Consider the following 7,415-nt stretch of genomic DNA (forward strand, 5'->3'; position numbering starts at 1 on the left):
TCTATCTGCTGGCCCTGTCAGTAGGTTCCTGGCTGTGAGAAGAAGACAGATCCTCCTAAGGTGTTGCTAGCCAGACAGCATGGCAAATAGGCAGAAGAAAAATGGTGGAATGAATGCCTCTCTCTCTCTCTCTCCCACCTGACCTACCTATTTTTCATTCCAACCTTCCTTCTTCTACAGGCACACCAATCCATCCATCCATCCATCCATCCATCCATCCATCCATCTCTCTCTCTGAGAGAGAAATGCCACATTACACTCTTTGATGTAATCTCCCTCATCTCCCTCTGAGTAGTGTTTCTGTAGGGACAATAATTACAGTATTGTGCCATCATCTACCTACAAAAAACAAGTCTTGGAAAGGCTCTGCACCTGTGAAATACGGTGATGAACCATTTTCTAGCTCTGAAAACCTCCAGACAAATATACAACAGATGCTGTCTTTTTAAGCAAAGGTTCCTTGCAGAAACAAAGTTATTTGCTGTGTGGGATACAGCAGTCCTACTAGCCTGAAACGATGCATGCTCCCATGAGACTGAGTCCTGCATTATTTCAGGGAGGTGGCAGGGCAGACTGCACAGTCTACATACTCCATCAATGCATTTTGCTGGCCAATTTCTTACCTTTCCGAGTCTAAAATGCCTGTTGCTGTCAGAGTGTTTGAACAAACTGCCAAATCCTCACTCTGTGTCACACTGCTGGCATCTGTTGCTTGTTCTGGCAATAAACCAGTTTATACTGTCATGATCCAACCCAACGGTTCTCCTGAGTCAGTGCAGGATGGCTCAGGAAGGCAGTTTCCTTTTCATAAGGTTTTTATTAAAAAAAACATTGGAGAGTAGAGCTGAGATGGTGGAAACAGCTGGAGGATTGTTTTTTTTTCCAGCACACCATGCAGCAAGTATTTTATGTGTATTCTTCCTGCAGGGGATGCCCTTGATTCTTCTCTTCCTTCCGCAGGTGTAAAAGAGGAGTCTTTTTAATGGAGTTACCCTGCTGTGAAGCAGGTGTAAGTGAGAGGAAAATCATGCCCCTTCTAAAAAGAATTGGCAAAGTTAAAATCTTTGGGAGCACGTTGGAGATTGCTGCTTCAGTAGGTACTTTGGGAATATTCTCTGTCAACCCAGACAGCAGGGCCACTGACAGTAGAAACCAAGTTTAAATAAAAACTTCCTCAGCTATTCAGTGAACAGCAAGGCTAGGGAAGGGTTAGGCTTAAAATACAAGGGCAGCCCCTGTGGGAATTCACTTACCTCTGAGGGGAGGACTCGGTGTGACCAAGCAACTCTGATGAGAAACCAGGGATCCTGAGGCTGGTTTGAGCACCAAGTGGAATTTGAAAACAGGGATCTCTGAACCTTCCAGCAAAGGAGAAATTATTTCAAAAGAATCAGTGTCATGAGTGACTCAGACACGGTGCTTTGAATAGGAGCGTCTTGTGGCATCTCAGCACCTGAAATCTGTTGGGAGTTGAGCTGTTTCATGCTTAATGTGTCCACAGCAGAGCCTTAGCTATGAGCCCTCAGAAGTACAGAGAAATGCAGCAGTCTTGCCTGGAAGTTGGGGTCCAGAGGACTGGGAAAAGTTTGTTCAGAGCAAAATCAGTTTGTGGTTCTCTCATTACCTGCTAGAATTCCAACTCGGGGGGATGATACACTCCTGGTATTTCACCTTGTATCTCTATTTTTGGAAGTCTGGCCTCATTGCTTGCTGGGGAGAGAAGTGATTAGAAGCTATCTAGCTCCAGCCACTGAAGTATTAGGCTTTATCTGTAGCAAAGAAAGGAGAAGGCATCCAGCTCAGGAAGTGTTCCACAAACCCTGTGGATATGTTATGAAAGCTGGAATGGTAACACTGCGACCTCAGGTAGGACTTGTGAGGGAAGCAGCTACTATACCGTGTGCACACTGTGCCTTTTGCTGGAGAAGCCTAATGGTCACCAGCTTCCCTAAGCTACAACCCCCACCATCTCTGCCATTATTAAATAGGACAGTGAACATTTAGAAACTGATCCTAAATTCTTGTCCATCTAGTGATCCCATGCTTGGAAGCCCAGCACTGGCCGGTGTAGTCAGACCAGAGCTGTGCTGATAGAAAGCTGTGACATCAGAGGCATTTATCCATCAGGAGCTTGTCACACTGATGTCAGCAGCGAGGGTGTTTAACACCACCTCTGTGGTCCTGCCCAGAAGTGTACAGGCTTCCCACCTCAGTTCTTTCCTCTGGCCCTGCAAACAGCTGGTGCCCAAGCTCACTTGTCTTACCTCCAAACTTCAGTGTCCATTGCTCTGCCTTCTTGGCAACACAGTCCCCTCCTGCCTCCACCTCCTCTAGGGAGGGAACAGCATGATGTGATTAAAAGCAGAAGGCTGGAAAGAAAGGTTGTTTTTCTGTAATAGCAGATAAAAAGAAGAAAACCTACAGAGATAGCGTGGCTGGCTCAGTTTCTTTAAGGTTTGAGCTTTTGGCTGATGACAGGTGTTGAGTTAAATCACTTTGGTAATGTTTTATAGTCATTAAAAAACAGCCCAAAGATAAAAAGTGAGAGATTGTAAGCCATTTTCAGGATTTCCCCTTCCTTGGTGTTATTGCAAAATTTTAATTCTCTTGCTCTGCACTTTGCACTGATCTTTGGATGTTAAGACTGAGACCTTAAGCTAAGGATCATGCTCTAATTTGGCATCACTGTTGAATTGTATTACAGCTCCCTTGGCACTTTTTGCAAATGTTGAAATCTTCTTCTAAAAGCTGCACTGGCTGTTGGGACAGCAGAGCTTTCTGCTTTGGCCGTGGCTCTTTTGAACATCATTCACTGCACCCATCCCTGCCCTAGGAGACCATGCAATCAAAGTGACATTCTTCAAAGTCAGTCTGCCCTGCAGATGTACACATGCAATTAGTAACCTCCCTGCATTTTTGGTATCAACCCTTCCTTCCCTTTGAAACCACCTCAAGTCCCTGTGATCTTTATCATCCATCTGAAGCCCAGAGAATGGTAGAATCAAAAGAAATGTGAAAATAGTCTGTTTTTCCCTAAGTGGACCCAATGCAGTGAAGATCTATGGGGCTTTGAAGATGTGGAATTTCTCACCAGAGGATGTTAAGCTGCCGAAGTTTATATGGGTCCAAAAGAGACTGGACCCAGAGGCAGCTCGAAATGATGACCTGTGCTCCTCCTTGGTCCTGACATCCCTTCCTTCTGGCTGACGGGTGGACTGAGCTAATGCCCGTCTTGCAGACACAAAACTGCTGTATGTACCCATCTCCTGTGTCTCTGCCCATCAGAGGGGCAAGTACGTTCCTGCAGAAGGGTGAGATAAGCAGGCAGATGCACGAATATATAAAGTAGGTGCATGTCAAAGTTACAGCACTTGCTTTCTGGAAGCCACAGACAGACATTACAGCAAAAAATGTGCCTGTCTGCTTCCATTCATTTGGATTTTGCCTGGCTGCATTTTGAAGGCCCTGAAAGGGCTCTAACTTTGAACTGTGTTACGCAAGTTCAATAATGCATTTCCTTCTCACAATGTTTAAATGGTTATCTTCATTGTTATTTATTAAAACATCTTCAAGAATGTCTGGACATTCATGGCTCTGCATCTCAAATGATTCATTTAAACACCCACTTTCCATGTTGGAAACTCCATTCTTGCATTATGTTTTGATCTCCACCACTGAGTGAGTGAATGGCTCGTGTCAGATGGAATAAAATTTTTATCTGACTGCACATCTACAGAACAGAGGTGTCTGTGCAGTTTCTTGCAGATGGAGGTGAGCACAGACTTTCAGTTCTCCCCTCTAGGTTGCACTGAGTCAGCCCTCCCCTCCTGTTAACCCCTGCCAGCAAGATGCAGGGCTGCACCTGCCCTGCCTGCCTCTGCAGCATGGCTTAGGAATTTAGGTGTCATGCCTTGATAAACCATCTACACAGCTTCTGGATTAGAGCTGGCTGGTGCCAAGCTCACGACACAGGCAGACAAAGCTGGCTGGCAGTCTGCACTGCTACCAACAATAATCATGATGGAAAGCTCCTGGAAGTGTGAAGATAGTATTTGCAAGCCCAGGAAAAGCGTGCTGTCTTCAGTCACCCGTCCCCTCTGCCTGGCACTTGGAGAGAGCATCTGGAGTACCCGGTCCAGTTTGAGGCTCCCTGGGAAGAGATATCAACAAAGTGGAATGAGCCAAGAGGGGGCCATGTTCGGGGCTGGAGCACCTGGCATGTGAGGAGAGTCTGGAGATTTGGGGCACTTTGCTATCTTATGCTATGTAAAGAGCCATTGCAAATAGGATGCCAAGTTGTTCTCAGAGATACATAGCAAAGGATGAGGGACAAAAATAGCTCCCAGGAAAATTTTCATCAAATATAAAGGGAAAAAAATCTTCCCTGTGAGAGTGGTCTCAGCACTGAAAGAGGTACCTGAAGAGTCTGTGGGATCTCTGTCCTGAAGATACAGAAGGCTGGACTAGGTGAATTCAGAGGTCTCCATTGTGAATTCTTACCTTTTTCACTTATTGGTGGCCACATTTTACAACCAGCTGTTCCCCTAACAGTCCTCTCTTGATCTCCCAACAGAGCCTGTTTCTTAAGCTATACTTTTTTTTTGCCTCCTGTCACCCTTACATATAACACAGTCAAGGAAGACATTTCTTCCTTCCCAGTGCCCAGACTTGCTGGCAGATTTCCCTACCTAAGTATTGGTGTCCCAGACTCCACCTTGCTTTTTTGCAGGTAAGACCACCCTCAACTCAGCCAGGTGTCCCAGAAGCAGCTTTGCAGGTCTGGGAATCAGGTCACAATGTTCCTTAAAATCTCTGGAAGCAAAAGCAGTGCCATCAGATTTTGGCTTGTTTCCTCTATCCTCCAATTCAGGAGCAAGCATCATCAAATAAATCTAGTGGGAGCTGGGCTTGAAAGAATCAAAAAGAAGCATCTCTTCCCAAAAGAGATAATTACTCTCCCTGACTCTGCTGAAGGAGGTTATGATAAAGTTTCCACTAAATCCAAAAGAGGAAAGCCCACAGCTAATTACTAAGCATGACAAAACTACCTCTGTTCCAGCAAGTATCTGTGTTGAAACTGCATGGAAAGGAAAGGCATTAGGAGCAAGTTTTAATACATGCTTGTCCTGCTCTGCCCTGGTCCCTGGTCCCTGACTGGATCCTGGAATCCTGTGGGACACCATACAGATGTTCTTGTAGGGGGGATGGCATTTTCCTCACTGCAAATCTCACTCTATTGCAAAATGGCAAATAAAAACCTTCTGTCTTTTGTCACGCAATTAGCTAAGGCAACGAGCAGCCTGGGCTTCTGTGTTTCTTGGGAGAGAGTGCTGCTTCCAGCAGCAGCTGTGCAGTCTCTGGCTCTTAACCTGGTCTATTGAGATTTTTCAGGGATGTAACATTTGACCATAGCTGTGTAAATAAGCACTGCTTTTGCTTGCTACAAGAACAGCAGCATTAAAAAAAACACAACAAAACAAGTCCACAACTGGGGGTCATTGGGAAATTCATTATTCTTCTGTTTCCTGCTGAAATGAAAAGCAGAAAAATCATTTTGTGTTGGGTAAATTACTCGGTTTGAAAGCAAATGTTCTGCTTAGGGATATATAAAAAAGGTCTAATGGGCTATTAGAAATCTGTAAAAATAAATGGCTCTTTCAAGAAGCTAAACCAGCTAATTCAGAAAATGTTGAATTAGGGCCTTTGAACTTCTGTTTTCTTCCCCTAAGTTGAAATAATTCACTGATTTTTGCAGCTGTGCATGACTTGATTTGGTCAGTGCAAAGCAGAATCTTTCAGTGAGAAACAGTGACCCTGAAAGTTGTCTCCTTCTTCTCCTCAGGACCACCCCTAAAATGTTCTCCTGCTCCTGCCACACTGATTTTCAATTGCTCCAGCTTCACTGCTGTCCTTGCCACTAATCGGCTCTCTGGCACGTCCCTGAGACACTGAAGGTCCTCTAAAAAAAGTAAGCTGTTAGAGTGTTGTCTGCCTCATTTCAGCCTTCTCCTCCTCTAAGGGTCTTTATCATTTTTTTTCCTGAAGTGACTGGGTGGCTTTACGTGTGCTTTCAGCTGGACAGCACACAACATTTATCATGGTCCCTGCTTTTCTGCTTGACATGGAAAATGCAAAAAAGAAAAAAGTAGCAAAGGTTGCAAATGTTTGTGGAGACCTCTGTTGTTTAGGAGGGGTGATAGTGGGTACCTCATCTGGCTGAATGTCCTAGGATGCCACGATGCTTATGTGGTGCCAGTGTAGATCCCCATAGCTGGGTTCAGCTGCTTTAAGAGAGGACAAAGTAGATGCTAAGCATTTGTTTTTAATCTTGCAGTGCTAGGTGGATATGGAGCAGTAGGGTGCATGAAGCTGTGGATTTGGAGGTTCACTCAACAGAGGAACATTTCGAGCACAGGAAGAACTTCTGGGTATGTCCATGTCATCATGGTAGCTCAGAGCTTTACTCTGCATGCCAGCCCAATCTCCCTGGTTGTACCTTATCCTTGAAGCCTGCCTGTGATTGGCATGGACCCAGCCAGCTGAAGCCCATGAGGCGGTGAAGTAGGGCCCCACTTGGTGGGCATGGGGAGGTGAGCTGGAGCAGAGCGAGATCTTGCATACTCTGCTGCAGATGGATTGCATGTCCTCAGGAAAGCGATTTCCTCCATTGTCTCCATCCCTTCGAGCGGCCCAGGGAGGGTAACCCGTTTCCAGGGTGCTGCAAGTGAGGCTGAATTTGTCAATGTCTGAGAGGTGTTCAGAGGTGGCTGTGGGGAAGGCTCTGGGGAGGGCATGGTGGTGATTAGTCACTTGTGAATGCCCCCATGTCACAGGGATCTAGGCACTTGTTAAACCCCGTTCAGGTAAGCAGAATCCATTCTCTCAGCTGCTCTTCCTTTTCAGCCCCCTCTCACTTCCCAGAGATGAATGCAAAATGAACACATTTATCACACACCATCTGAAAAAACAGAGAGCAGTCAGTTTAGAACAGGTTGTATTTGTAAATATCTGAGCCCAAAATAACACAAACAAGCAGTCTCATGACAACTCCATGGTTGCTTTTCATCTGAAGCCTTTCACTGAGGTGGAGTGTGCCTCTTGCTTTGCTTTTCACTGTCCTCTGGCAGGGGATGCAATACATTTCCACACTCAAGTCTCCGTTTTACTGAGCAAAAGCTTTTGAAGGAGCAACAAACAAATAGGATCTCAGACAGTGACCCTTGCTCACTGCTGGCTGCCTCACCACCCTTACCTGCTGCAGGGTGCTTCTCAGGGTGGTTTTCTCTAGGCAGCTGGGGTGTTCTTGGTGCTCTGATCTTCAGGAGAAGATATTTTTGTCCACAGTGGACTCCTGATCTGAACCAGGAGAAGCTGAGAGTAGCCGCATTTCCAGGCTAGGAGACACTTTCTCCTCT

At 45.7% G+C, this 7,415-nt stretch overlaps 1 long non-coding RNA gene across 1 annotated transcript; it reads right to left on the bottom strand.

The window, feature by feature from the left end:
• Positions 1-849: 849 nt before the first annotated feature.
• Positions 850-2,016, bottom strand: LOC137471287 (uncharacterized). Its single transcript, XR_010997506.1, has 3 exons — positions 1,898-2,016; positions 1,454-1,710; positions 850-1,358 (listed from the first exon to the last, which is right to left on the bottom strand). It is a non-coding gene; the product is annotated as an uncharacterized lncRNA (long non-coding RNA).
• Positions 2,017-7,415: the final 5,399 nt, after the last annotated feature.

Source organism: Anomalospiza imberbis, chromosome 3 (genome assembly GCF_031753505.1).
Source record: "Anomalospiza imberbis isolate Cuckoo-Finch-1a 21T00152 chromosome 3, ASM3175350v1, whole genome shotgun sequence".
Taxonomy (NCBI): Eukaryota; Metazoa; Chordata; class Aves; order Passeriformes; family Viduidae; genus Anomalospiza; species Anomalospiza imberbis.